This window comes from Dromaius novaehollandiae, chromosome 11 (genome assembly GCF_036370855.1).
Source record: "Dromaius novaehollandiae isolate bDroNov1 chromosome 11, bDroNov1.hap1, whole genome shotgun sequence".
In the NCBI taxonomy this organism is placed as follows: Eukaryota; Metazoa; Chordata; class Aves; order Casuariiformes; family Dromaiidae; genus Dromaius; species Dromaius novaehollandiae.
The window spans coordinates 19,607,458-19,622,385 of NC_088108.1; the positions used below are offsets into that span (position 1 = coordinate 19,607,458).

The 14,928-nt window shown below is 41.4% G+C and overlaps 1 long non-coding RNA gene across 1 annotated transcript in view; it reads left to right on the forward strand.

The window, feature by feature from the left end:
* The window catches only part of LOC135329559 (uncharacterized), a 161,186-nt gene that overhangs the window by 100,407 nt on the left and 45,851 nt on the right, over window positions 1–14,928 (forward strand). The window contains exons 2-4 of the long non-coding RNA XR_010391072.1: window positions 4,336–4,396; window positions 7,185–7,287; window positions 12,157–12,341. This is a non-coding gene — a long non-coding RNA (uncharacterized LOC135329559). The remainder of the gene's footprint in view (window positions 1–4,335; window positions 4,397–7,184; window positions 7,288–12,156; window positions 12,342–14,928) is intronic.

Sequence of the window (14,928 nt, forward strand, 5' to 3'; positions counted from 1 at the left end):
TCGATATCGAGGGGCGTCGAAGCCTGTGCAATTCCACACCTATCGATAGGCATCGATATCCATCGGCATCGATAATATCGCTGCCGATGGATATCGATGCGTATCGATAGGCAGCGTCAGCTGCCGATCTGGCGAGGCATGCATAGGTTTTGGTGTGTGGGCCGTGTTGGTGTTGGGAGGCCCCGAGGCCTATGGACATTGACCGTTTTTGGGATCGAGGGCCCTTGCGGAGCATTGATTTCCCTAGGCATTGCATGGGAAGGACACGCAGAGATAGCGAGGCCTCTCGCTCTGCATCAAAAGCAGTCGATCTGGCCAGCTCCATAGCCAGGGGCAGGCATCGATTGCGCGAGGCGTGCGTAACTATCGATGCCTATGGACAGGTGTGGCTCTCGACGGGCATTTTAGCTTTTGGGCCGGGGCCGCTGCTGTTGTTGTTAGGCATCCAAGGAGTCTCGCCATCGATGCCTCTCGATATCGAGGGGCATCGAAGCCTGTGCAATTCCACACCTATCGATAGGCATCGATATCCATCGGCATCGATAATATCGCTGCCGATGGATATCGATGCCTATCGATAGGCAGCGTCAGCTGCCGATCTGGCGAGGCATGCATAGGTTTTGGTGTGTGGGCCGTGTTGGTGTTGGGAGGCCCCGAGGCCTATGGACATTGACCGTTTTTGGGATCGAGGGCCCTTGCGGAGCATTGATTTCCCTAGGCATTGCATGGGAAGGACACGCAGAGATAGCGAGGCCTCTCGCTCTGCATCAAAAGCAGTCGATCTGGCCAGCTCCATAGCCAGGGGCAGGCATCGATTGCGCGAGGCGTGCGTAACTATCGATGCCTATGGACAGGTGTGGCTCTCGACGGGCGTTTTAGCTTTTGGGCCGGGGCCGCTGCTGTTGTTGTTAGGCATCCAAGGAGTCTCGCCATCGATGCCTCTCGATATCGAGGGGCATCGAAGCCTGTGCAATTCCACACCTATCGATAGGCATCGATATCCATCGGCATCAATAATATCGCTGCCGATGGATATCGATGCCTATCGATAGGCAGCGTCAGCTGCCGATCTGGCGAGGCATGCATAGGTTTTGGTGTGTGGGCCGTGTTGGTGTTGGGAGGCCCCGAGGCCTATGGACATTGACCGTTTTTGGGATCGAGGGCCCTTGCGGAGCATTGATTTCCCTAGGCATTGCATGGGAAGGACACGCAGAGATAGCGAGCCCTCTCGCTCTGCATGAAAAGCAGTCGATCTGGCCAGCTCCATAGCCAGGGGCAGGCATCGATTGCGCGAGGCGTGCGTAACTATCGATGCCTATGGACAGGTGTGGCTCTCGATGGGCATTTTAGCTTTTGGGCCGGGGCCGCTGCTGTTGTTGTTAGGCATCCAAGGAGTCTCGCCATCGATGCCTCTCGATATCGAGGGGCGTCGAAGCCTGTGCAATTCCACACCTATCGATAGGCATCGATATCCATCGGCATCGATAATATCGCTGCCGATGGATATCGATGCCTATCGATAGGCAGCGTCAGCTGCCGATCTGGCGAGGCATGCATAGGTTTTGGTGTGTGGGCCGTGTTGGTGTTGGGAGGCCCCGAGGCCTATGGACATTGACCGTTTTTGGGATCGAGGGCCCTTGCGGAGCATTGATTTCCCTAGGCATTGCATGGGAAGGACACGCAGAGATAGCGAGGCCTCTCGCTCTGCATGAAAAGCAGTCGATCTGGCCAGCTCCATAGCCAGGGGCAGGCATCGATTGCGCGAGGCGTGCGTAACTATCGATGCCTATGGACAGGTGTGGCTCTCGACGGGCGTTTTAGCTTTTGGGCCGGGGCCGCTGCTGTTGTTGTTAGGCATCCAAGGAGTCTCGCCATCGATGCCTCTCGATATCGAGGGGCATCGAAGCCTGTGCAATTCCACACCTATCGATAGGCATCGATATCCATCGGCATCGATAATATCGCTGCCGATGGATATCGATGCCTATCGATAGGCAGCGTCAGCTGCCGATCTGGCGAGGCATGCATAGGTTTTGGTGTGTGGGCCGTGTTGGTGTTGGGAGGCCCCGAGGCCTACGGACATTGACCGTTTTTGGGATCGAGGGCCCTTGCGGAGCATTGATTTCCCTAGGCATTGCATGGGAAGGACACGCAGAGATAGCAAGCCCTCTCGCTCTGCATCAAAAGCAGTTGATCTCGCCAGCTCCATAGCCAGGGGCAGGCATCGATTGCGCGAGGCGTGCGTAACTGTCGATGCCTATGGACAGGTGTGGCTCTCGACGGGCGTTTTAGCTTTTGGGCCGGGGCCGCTGCTGTTGTTGTTAGGCATCCAAGGAGTCTTGCCATCGATGCCTCTCGATATCGAGGGGCATCGAAGCCTGTGCAATTCCACACCTATCGATAGGCATCGATATCCATCGGCATCGATAATATCGCTGCCGATGGATATCGATGCCTATCGATAGGCAGCGTCAGCTGCCGATCTGGCGAGGCATGCATAGGTTTTGGTGTGTGGGCCGTGTTGGTGTTGGGAGGCCCCGAGGCCTATGGACATTGACCGTTTTGGGGATCGAGGGCCCTTGCGGAGCATTGATTTCCCTAGGCATTGCATGGGAAGGACACGCAGAGATAGCGAGGCCTCTCGCTCTGCATGAAAAGCAGTCGATCTGGCCAGCTCCATAGCCAGGGGCAGGCATCGATTGCGCGAGGCGTGCGTAACTATCGATGCCTATGGACAGCTGTTGATCTCGACGGGCATTTTAGCTTTTGGGCCGGGGCCGCTGCTGTTGTTGTTAGGCATCCAAGGAGCCTCGCCATCGATGCCTCTCGATATCGAGGGGCATCGAAGCCTGTGCAATTCCACACCTATCGATAGGCATCGATATCCATCGGCATCGATAATATCGCTGCCGATGGATATCGATGCCTATCGATAGGCAGCGTCAGCTGCCGATCTGGCGAGGCATGCATAGGTTTTGGTGTGTGGGCCGTGTTGGTGTTGGGAGGCCCCGAGGCCTATCGACCTTTACCGACATTCAATTAGGGCGGATTGAAAGGAACGGTGGTGACATCGGATTCACAGTTGGTTTAGGTGCCTATATTATCCCCCTGCTCAGCTGCTCTCCTTGGACCCCTGATGTTACCCTTGCCATTAAATTTCACAGCCAGATTTTTTAAATCGGAAGGTAAAGATGACAACCCATTTCTGTCATTGGGCGGTTGCGCTTAGCAGAGTAGCGTGGCAAGCACAGCCAGGTGATGAAGTGCCCAGAGGACAGGAGATTTACCCTGGAACATGAGATACAAGAGGACAGCAATTCTACATGGTTGTTATACATTTAGTGCAGCAAGTGAAGCCCAAGTTCATATGGACAACATGCATCTGGAACAACATACTAAGCAGAATAAAAGTGCCGCTTCTTCCTGCCTATGTTAAGCCTTAACACAATTAACTAGGATATCACAAGAGTGGCAATATTACAGTTGTGTCAGATTTTGGCAGGGAGGGGAGTTATATTCATTAGGCATACTTTCTTTCTCTTCAAGCTTCATGCTGCTGACTGTTTTTTCTTTTTCTCTCTTTTTTTTTTTCAAAGAAAGGCTATTATGTGAACAGTCAGGACCAGCAAAAGCATTAGATATTAGTTATGCTAATCACTCATTAATAAATTGCTTTTCTAGAGGCTTAAATATCTCCATACATTGTAAAGTTAAGATGAATCCTCTTCCTAGTGACATGTAGATGAGGACAGGTTATTATTTAGAATACAGTAGTAAAACCTGTAAGAGACCCTGTTATCATGAAGTTATTTTGATATAGAACCTTAGCAGTCAATGTTGCTTGCCGCTGAAATATATGCCCAGCATTATGATTAAGTACATATTTATGCATTTTTTGAGAGAGAACCCCAGAGAATAGGACACAACAAGATTCTATATCCAGGCGGTTCTTGCTCAGTAAGATGGCAGGTTACGAGAATGACATTTCTGACCTCCTTATTTTTTATAAACGATGTTTTAAAGAATAAAAATACATATCAACTAGCAGAATTCCATTTGATAGGTATTAGTTTTAAAATGCTATTCAGTCACAGCAGAAGAACCACTTAGCCAGATTTGGTGTTACATTTTTTCCTGCTGATAGTTGTATCAAAAGGATTTTTCTTTAATTTTGAACATTAAGTATAGCATGGATACAATAACATGCAATGATTAATGGCCTCTCCTAAGGAATGTGTTGTGTCAATAGAACTGTTTTTTTGATAGCACCATTACAATTCCCCAGCTGAAAGAATTTCAAGAGAGAGTTAAGACAAAGTCTCTTTTTTATTACAGAAAGTCTTTAGCAGTGCTGAACCGAAGCACAGATGACAGAATAGCTCTGTAACCACAGAAGGTATGTCACTGCTCTGCTCCCACTCACTTACCCCTAGTCAGGGAATAGGACTACAAAAACCCTACAGCTTTGAGTTCCATTCCCGATCTCTCTCAAATTCACTAGCCAAATGAAACTTTGGTGCAAAACGGGACTAGAAATATCACAGACTTTAAATTATTAGAATTCATGGGTCATGTCCCCAAAATTTTTAATCAAAATATCAAAAATAAGTTTTGTTTGCTTTGTGTTTTCATGGTATACCCATGCCCAGAGTAAGAGTCTCAGGGTTCCCTTATTGTATCTCCTCAACTATTTTTAATTTTGATTCTTTTTCTTTGGGAGATCTATGCTGAGGTTATGCATTAGGATACCATGGGGTTTACTTAGAAGGAAGGTTTGCTGAAAGACACTGGAAAGATCTAGATAAGTCAAACTATATTAGTCAATTCCAGTCATATTTCTCTTTTTCCACACCTGAAACTGCCAATGGACTCAGACTCCTGTAAATATGTAACTATTGGAATTGCCATAGTCTGGTGGGATTTCTGGGGCATATTTCTTAGTTCAAAGTATTGCACTAAGCTGTGACACTCTGCATGAATTGTTTTGCTGTGTATTGTGGGAGAAACTGCAAACACAGGCAAACACATGCAAATACTCCTGGCCTACAAGTTCAGTACATTGAAGAAATGCTTTTGGCATACTCCTTTCTATTGGTGATATCTCTTTTATCTGGAAACCAGTCAGATTCATTTAAAGATTATGATATCTTCCAGTTATTGCATTAATACAATGCTCATTTCTTCAGCCAGTTTGTTCCTCTGAGAAGGCAGATGAAGCCTTCTGGGATCACATAAATCTGATGAAGTGAGGACAGATGATAGGTGAAAAACAAAAACAAAACAGAAACCTCTAAATCTTTGGAAGTGCTGTTGCTGAAAAGCTTCAAAATTATAATACTCAAACTGATTATATGAAATTTCCAGCTGTTAGAAGCTGAACTTAATTCCTCTTTTAATCACTGTGAACACATAATATATGTCTAAAATTAAAGGTCATCCACTCATCCAGGGCCCTGCAAATGTGCTTTGACATTAAAAGTTTTGCAATTGAAAAATAGTGGCATGGGAAAGCTATATGGCTTTCTGAATGAACAGTATCAGCAGGGCCTACAGGGTTAACCAGAACAGTGCTATTTCTGGTAGAATGAATACTTCTGACTTATGTCACAGTGCAGCTGCTCCCTAAGGGAGGGGATCTGGAAGCCAAATGTGATAACGTTGCCAGCAGTACAGGGGCCTGTCTCACAGTCCCTGAGCAAGGTGAGCAGGGCAGGCTTGGGGATGATAGTCAGGTTTGATCAAGAGCCCAGTTTGCCAGACAAGCCCGTGGTGATGAGGCAGGTCCGAGGACATGAGTCAGCAAGTCAGGATCAGGATCAAGATCAAGTCTGGTGATTTTGACCAGGGTCAGACAGCCCAGTGACTGCCAGCCAAGTTCATAGCGATGAGGCAGGTGCAAGGTAAGGCTGGGAAGTCAGTCTGTGGGTTGTGGTTGGATTTGGATGATTGGGGCCCATAGCAAAGCATAGGCATGGCTGCGACTCTGCTGGGGCTGTAGCTCAGGTGGGGGCCAGGCACTAGAGCCTCGGCAGAAAAGCAGCCATCACAGGAAGCAGGGGGAGGGTGTCAGCCGTTGCTGGGGCTTCCCAGCAGGGTGTCTGGGAGCCTCTCTAGGAGGCCACCAGAGGGAGAGGGGAGCCCTCAGTTGCGCTATGCCTACGCTGGTCCTGAGCCCTGGCAAGCAGAGCTCCAAGGGCAGGGGAGGGGATGCTCTCAGGGCCCTTGCACTTCGATGCATTAATGCTTTTGAGAAATCTGGCTATTTTTCTACTAAAAATGATTTCTCTACTATTAGAAAGGAGAAGCCTTTTCTTTACATTTCTGTCGTAAAACAATTGGTGTGTCATGTCGCATTATGTCATATGGTTAAACACAAGCTGACATATTGTATCCGAAAGGTATTTGAACATATCATGTCAGAAACTGGAAGAAAGAATACAGTCTCTTGCTCTCTGTCTTGGCAGAAGTTGTTGTTTTCCATTCTTGTTTTAATTCCCCTGGATTGCGGATTAAAAAAAAAATTACTGCAAAGGCAAGTGGCCAGTTCTGCCTGAACTCAATGCCCTCTAACCTTTTCCTCCTTTTCTTTAAGCAAAAACAAGATAGCCATGAAGGCTAAAGAAAACCTACTGGTAATGGTAAATGTCAAAAAGTAAAATTAAGAGATTGGCAGTAAATATAAGCTAGGCTTGGGTTTTGTGTAAGGAAGAATTCAAGGTTATATATACACTGTCTCAGTATGATGGCATTAAGAATCAGCTCTACACGTTTTGACACTCTTGGTGACTGTGTCTGTGTATGTGTGTGTGTCCCTGACCTCTACCCGTGTAGCAGCACATCCACTTTACCTATAGACTCATTGACTCATTAAACTGAATATTTGGAATTTACACTTTTCCAGAAACCTTTAGAAAAGAAATATTTTCTACTCTTAAATTCAGTGTTCTTGCTTGTTATATTTTCTTTTCTTATTCTTTATATATATATTCTTTTATATACTTATATTGTTATATATTTTATCCTGTATTCTCTTATTATATTTTTTTAATAAACCCCCAAAAGGAGAGCTTACGACACTTATGGGTTCTTTGCTGATGTTGTATGCAGACAGGAAAGGATGTTATCCTTGCTGCATCCACCCACATTTCAGTTACATAATTATGACACTTCAGTATTTGTCCTAGAGTTCTGACAGATGTTCTCTAGCAAAACTTGCTGCAACAGTTGGAGATGGCATTACCCCAGCTGTCTGTTCCTCCTCTCTGCTGAGAGCAGAGCTGGTTGAAGGTGAGTGTGAGCCCTACCCTATCGACAATGTGTTAGTGTAAGCACTGATACAGGGTATTTTGCTTCCTTTATCCAACAGCAATTAGTTAACTAAGTAATACAATTTAGAACTAAGTAAAAATATATCTCTAGCAGTCATTGCCTTTTTGATTGCCTTTGCTGGTTCTTTTGACATTTTTTATTGTATTTTTTGTTCCTTTTCTTACAACAGCATAGCATGTCTTCGGCTATAGCCACTCTTGCCATTCCCATCATTTTTCTTTTTTAAAAAATTATCTTTTGTTTTTGGCACTAAATGTTTTGTCTTCTGTTTCTAGATGCTAAAAACCTAGAATTTACAAATATTTTTCAAGGTCAAACCATGATGTATGGATTTAGCTGCAACATGCACATTTGAAATTGTAATCAACATACAGCTATTCCTAACTTTTAAAAAAAGTCATATTACAAGCAAAACATGGAAAAATACTGTCTGATGCCCTTTTCTAGTTAAGAACTTCCACCAGTCCCAGTTGCAGAACTACTGTGCTTTTACATCATCTAGTAGAAGGTAATATTCTTTTAAAAATGTGACATACTCTTATTGAGATATTTGATTGCTCTATATCGAATGCTCAATAAAATGGAAGCATTACAGCTAAGTCTTAAGTAGAGGACTTAACACATTTACTGCCTTTTTGACAAAGAAGGAACAAGAAAGAAGTAAATGTGTCTGTCACATAACTTTGGGATTTAAGAATAAGGTGTATTCTTCTTCTGGCAGCAAAGAGGTAACAAGGGAGACATCTGAGAACCGTACCTTGTATCCTTGTATTAGTCAAGGACTTTGCTTTCTTTTTGTGTTGGGTATTGGTTTTGTGCTAGAAAAAATAAGCTGCACTCCAAGGAAAGGCTGGATATGTATTTGTGTAATCTGTGCACAGATGCTCCCTTTTACCTGCAAATTCCGTTTGACTGTAAAAAAGAGAGAACAAGCTATCTTCCTTGAGATACCAAACTCACCAAACTATATCAGTAAGGTGTTCCTAAGCCAATCACATTATTTCAGTATTTCCTATACGTACTCTTTGTTTCATGTATTGTGTATTAAACTCTTCTCAGCAGTTCAGGGCTAAAGCATAACTTGTATAACAAAGGCTCATTATAAAAAAGAAAAAACAGAAGCAATGCACACTACACAGTGAAAGAGAGCAAACCTCAAGACAGTTCCATTTTCAAGAGGCCACTTACTCTATCAAACCTGTTAAACATCAGATAAGGTGATACTAATATAGCTACTGAACGTCTCTAGTGTGCGTAATATACACATCACAGAAGAAAACCATACATTCTGGAAAACAGAGTGGCACTTATGCAGGCTGGAAATATATGAGAAGTCACTGGAGAGAAAAGCCCTAGGGCCCTGTTTGCAAATTCCCTTGATTTGAACAACATGGTGAAACCAGGAGCAGGATAAGAAGAAAACTTGAAGCAGGTACACATATACATGGAATGTTATGATCCCTTCTGCACTCATTTAATTCCAGGAAAATAGCTGCAAAGAAAAACAGAAGAATCAGAGAGCAGATTTGACTGTGGGATAGAAATGAGAATATTGGTTCTACTCAAGCATTGAAGGTTCTTAAGTATTAATGAAACATTTTCTACTATCACGTGTCATCCTCTTACCAAAATTTGGGACTTCTTGGCAAATAAGACAATAAAAACGTCTGCTTGTCATTGATGTACAGCTGTTTACTCTTTTTTGATCCATGCTGCAAAATCTGTCATGTGCTATAAGTAATTTCTGAGTATTGAGAGCTAAGCAATGAAACTAGAGCCATAAAGCTTGGTAAATTGTGAAAAAAATATATCTGCCACTACTGTTTAGTTCTGTATGCCTATATTCTATATGAATTACTATCCTGGTTAAGTTTAGGAATAGAGCATGGGGTATATATGGCAGCAGTGGTTTTCCAAAGCATCATGAACATCACTAAACAATCAGTACTACCAGGAGAATCTGACCACTCCGTCTTTGGTTACTTTTTCCAACTGCAAAATATGTAGTCTTTATTAATATTCAAATAGTCAGATGACTTCCAAAAAAGCTGAATGGAATCCCTTTACCTACAGAAAAAAGGCTTACATTTTATATTTGAATAAATTCTTTTTGTATAGTTTTTTTCTAAACCTATATTGAAGCCTTTTAATTGTACTCTTAGAGATATATTTATAGCAAAAAGTATTATCTTTTATTAGATCATATAATGTATCTTGAAAAGTTTCAGACTCACAAATGCTTTTGTGGACTGTCTCTGTAGGGATATGGAAAACAAGCTTGCTGGGAGGAGGAGAGCTCAGGGGAGAATATAGATGTCCTGTTAATCAGGACATAAAAAAGAAAGGAGAAGCTATGATGTGACAATGACTGGTGGAAGAAAAGCTGGCAAGCAGCAGCAATAAGATTGGGAGATGTGAGAATTTGGGGAGTATATGTATAATTTATAAAACCAGAGTTATTTTATGAATTTCATGTACCACTCTATCCCTCAGTCTGTATTTAATCTGCCACTTGCTGGCTGGGACTATGTCATAGATCACACACTCTATCTCAGCACAGATACAAGAGTAATCCAAGAAATGATAACATGATACGATTTTTTCTCAGTAAAACATTGAATATGCTAAATAGACTGGTTAAACTAAAGGATTGTCTCAGGTTGTCTGCCTGTAAATTAGAATAATGGAAATTGCCTAGTGAAAAAATAGATGTTAGAAGAATGCATGTTCTCTGAGCTGGGGAACAGTCTGAGAAAAAGCTGATCCTGAAAAAAATGAGAGAAAGCATGCTGAGAGAGCCTGCAGGCTGAGCAGGAGGACAGCAAGGCTTTAATACCGTAGAAGAATTGTCCGAAACTTCATGGCCTTATGGAGTGAGAAGGATCCCAGAGAGAAAGGTTTTACTTCCAGGTTTTTTGCTTGTTTTTTATTACAGGAGTTTTAAGTCTAGATGCTTTCTCCATTAATAAGATGTGTATAATAAGAAGAATTTATGAAGTCTCCACTTACTTTCTGTAAATACAGTACATCCTCCTAAGGTGAAACTATAAGCTACAGTTGTCAGGAAGGGAAGCTTTACGCTTAAGACAGTACTGAAGTTGAAGGGAAACTAGAACTAGCCTTAGGGATCTTGATTGTAGACTCCGAAGGCTGTGCCCAGAGAGTAGGCCGGAGCACCTCTATACTGCATATCGTCAGTGGGCATCCAGTGTTCAGTTTCAAAGCACAACAGCAAAGGCAGCATGAGTGGACCTATGATGAGAGGGAAAGGAGATTCAGGTAGCAGTGACTAGAGGAAATGAGAGAAGCAAGCAGGAGGAAACTATCTATCATAGAGAACCTGGTGCTTAAAGGGAGCTGTGTGTTAAGAAGATGGAAGTAAGCAATCTTTAGCAATCTTGGTAAAGAAAGAAAGAAAAAATACAGAACAGAGGATATTATCTTTGGGAAGAGTTTCATGGTTTCCTTTGAGTGGCAGAAGAGGGTAGGGAAGGGTACAGAAAAGTATTGCAAAGCCGTCCAATAGGTAGGTAGCTGAACTGGTAGGAAGCATCTGATGTTGCAGCGCTTCTGTCAGACAGATTTCTGGAGCTAGGGATTGAAGAGTTGAGCACTGGCAATGACGAATGGTAAGCAGTGCCTTTTTACACTGTACTAGAAATAGTGTTTTAATGTTTTGACCTCTGGATTACTTAAAGTTGTTACAAAACTTATCTTCCACCAAAAGCTGGCTTTAGGACTTTCTCCTGCCCTAGGCAAACTGTGAAACATTTACTTTGTGTTATGTACAGCCAATAGAAGATGTGCTGTTGTGGCAATTGCCTCTGTAGTCACTATTGCTGTCTGCTGCCACTGGATATTTATCCTTCCTTATAGAGACAGATTGATCACAGAACACCTTCCTGCTGGCTCATTTCTGAACGTATATGCCAGCAGAGAATTCCATTGCTACTTGCTTCTTCTGCCAATCAAATGATGGGAGCATTTTGAAGGTGTGTTATAGAGGAAGTTCTTGCTGGCATTGTAATTTTAGTTGCATTTTGTTATGGTAAGCCCACAGATTCAACAGTACAAACAGGCACAAGGGTTAGAGAGTTAGTCCAAAAAGATAAATTCACTTTAATAACTGTAAAGCAGTATATAATGCAAATCATAAGATCATATGACATAAATCATTTGGAGTTTACAGTAGTAAAACAAATAGTAAAACACCTGTATCTTTGGTGAAACTATTCACCTTAATATTAGGGGAAAAATATTTTCAGTGTGCAGATGACATGCAAGTATTTTCATTAGGAAGAGCCTACATATCTCCAGTGAAATAGAATAGCTGTTGGAAGATACAGTTCTGCTGTCTTACACTGGTTTTACTCAATTCAGTTCTCCTATTGGCCAGTTCAATTCTTACAATTCAGTTCAGTCTTACATTGGCTTCCACTAGTCAATTCAGCTGCAGAGCTTTGAAGTTTTCTACTATAACTGATGTACCTAAAACTTTCCCTTAATTTGGGATCCACTAGATTGTTAGAACTCTTCTGGTGGGCTGGATCCACTGTAGTTGATGGATCATGTGGCTTGTTTGGACAGTCTCTCTTTTTCATCCTCTTTTCTGAGAGCCTGTGTGACTAATGTAATGAAATGAATGGCATTGAAATAATGTTAATTTTGCAAAAAAATAAAAATACAAAAAATTACAACAGAGAGAGATGTAGAGACTGAAACTTAAGTCTTGAGAACTGATGAGTCATGATAAGTCTTGAGAACTGATAAATAAATACAATCATTAGTATGGTTAATGTGTTGTTTGTTATATTTGGTGTTTCTTAGATTCAAACCCACTGTACAGCAGTGCTCTCACCTTCCATTACCTACCACAGTGTGATCCCATTGGAAGTGCACAAGGAAGGTCAAGTGGCCTGTTCCCTTTTATCTGCAGAAAACTGGGACCAGTTGTTGGACAAGAGCTGAATACCTCTTCCTTCAGCTATAAATGGCCTAGTCAGAAAATCAAGGTAAGAAGTGCTTTAATTTTATCAATAAAGGATTTTAAATCAGCCTATGCTGATTTCAGATGCATCTGTGCCTTCCTGTCAGAATTCATATTGTATTCAGAAAGGAATGGAACAAAGTGATACTACGCGTTCCTGACACTCAGCATGGATAAATAATGAGAAAAGAAATCAACAGACCAGAGAGATAAAGCATGTTCTTCAAAATACCACAGTAATGGTAGATGTAAGAATGGAATATAATTTCGCTGATGTCATCTCCTTCACTCCTAATGATGCCCATGATCTCCTCAGTGCCTGGGGGCAGACAAGGCAGTGAAGAAGGGGGAAACAAATATGCATAATTGAACCTGTTTTAGAGGACTAAAGATTTATTTAATTCTCAAATAAATCACACAGCATTGAATCCCTAACTACTAGACATCCAAGGACAGCATCCTAAGGCCTTTTGTTTTCTAGACTGTGGGTATTATCTCATTTTCTGTAGCTGATGCTATTTTGTTCTTTAGTTACTTTAGCTACTTCTCGTTGTTTTCACTTAGACAAAGAGTTCAGTTTTGGCTTTCACTGAGTGCATGTTTACTAGGAGCAATTCAGCACAAAGACCTTTCCATCCCTCCCCAAGTTCTACGGCTTTACAGAGCTTTTTAGTGAGGACTAGAAGACTGAGCACAAGTTCTTGGTTGTGTTGTGTTGCCCTGGAAAAAGAAAGCCTTTGATATAGCATACCAATGCAAACAATAGCTGCAAGGGAAACATTATCTCCACATCAACATTCATTAACATATGGATGTTAGTTGTTGTCTTACCGTCTCCATCTCCTTTATAACTCTTTATGAGTTGAATCCTATCATTATTTTAAATTGTTTTTTTTTCCTTTAATATGGCTTTACAGTATTGAGAATTATTAATGTCCCTCTTCCTGCAGTCCCTAATTGCTGTTAGAATGCAATTAAATATCTTCTAAACACAAACACAGCACAACCATGTTCTGACAGTAGTGTTTGCATGAAGTACCCAAGCCTGGCCCCAGAACAACAGTTATTAATTGAGAGAATATGGTTCAGACTCTGTGTCTAGCTTCTTGACTGAAATGGTCAACCAATTAACGGAAATAGAGTGTTTTTTCCTCTTGTTATATTTGGTAAGACTTTATACATGATGGAATATTTGGAGTATGGATGAAATTGCTTCCTTTTTTATAGCTGTTTTGTCTTGTCTGTATTCAGTATTGCACATAGCTTGTCTCAAACAGCTGTTCACAAACTGAGAATAATCTATTTGAAAATTTTTCCTGGTTTCAGTGATAAAAAGAGACCTCAATCCCAATTTATCTGTAAATTTAAACCAGTATTCCTTAGCTGGCTGTTTTGTAACCTGCTTCTTCATGGAAATAGCATCTGTACTAGTTCTTCAGGAAAAGAAAAATCTGAAAATGTAGTGTTTGGGGAGAAAGCATTTCAAATGGAATGTTTAAAGAAAAGACTATAGTTGTGTAGTTGTGTAGCTGTTTGGTCTCAACATTCAGAAATAACATCACTTTGCTGAAGAGTGAAGAACTAAATTTTTCTGGAAGTGTTGGATTTTCTGGGGATTATTTGAATTACCACTTACAAACTTACAGCAGACTATTTCTCCTCCTTATGCAAGAGGAGGAGAACCTAACTTCCACCTGTCCAAAACACAGAAGATAAAACAGAGTGTGTTCATTTTGTCAGGAGTGTCAAGTCTCTCTTAAATACTTTTATTTTTCATATAACATCACCAAAGCAAGTACAGTTAAAAAGAAATATTTATTACAAAGTTGCTTTTCCAAAAAAAGGTTATGTCAGCAAATCAGAAGAGAGTGTTTGTTCAAACAATTTTTAGATATTTTTAGATTCTATTGTAATATCCACATTTCTAGTTAAACTGGTTGGATTTAGTTGTTGGGTTTTTTTCTTACCAAAAGGAATAAAAGTATCCTAAAATGAAAAAAAAAGTTTGAAGTTTTGTTAAACTTGGTTTTTGTTCTTGAAGCTAATTTTACTCAAGGTAGCTTCTGATATCTTGGGTGGGGGAGTGGAGGAGGTATAACAACAAGTCTTCCTGAGCGAAGCAAATATCTATGAAAATGCATCAAAATTTTTTATGGAAATTCAGGTTTTTAAGCTGACTAACCTCAGCAAAATTATTCTTACATTGATGTATGAGAGCAGACATAGCCTACTGCTTGTTTTGCTTAGACTGGGATACAAAACTGCACTTTGCATCAATCTTGCTAATTCAGTAGTTTCAGTTCTATTTTGTGTCTCTTTATTTAATTATTTTCTTAATTTTTTTTCAAAATATTCTAGGAGATGTCTTTGAGTAGATTCTATTCTAGAGAATGTTCCATTTACATGTTTTGAAAATAATTTTCTGCATTCAAATCTGAAAATTAAACAGAAGTGGTATCACTTATGCAAAATGTGGAAAGGATTCCTTTCTAAACTTGTTTAATCCTTGTAGGAATGTCTCTCAATAATTGACTCCTCTAATTCTGAAACTCCATTGGATTGCAAAGAAGTTGTTTTAGGTTATGCACAAATTTAGTGTTGGACAAGACCAC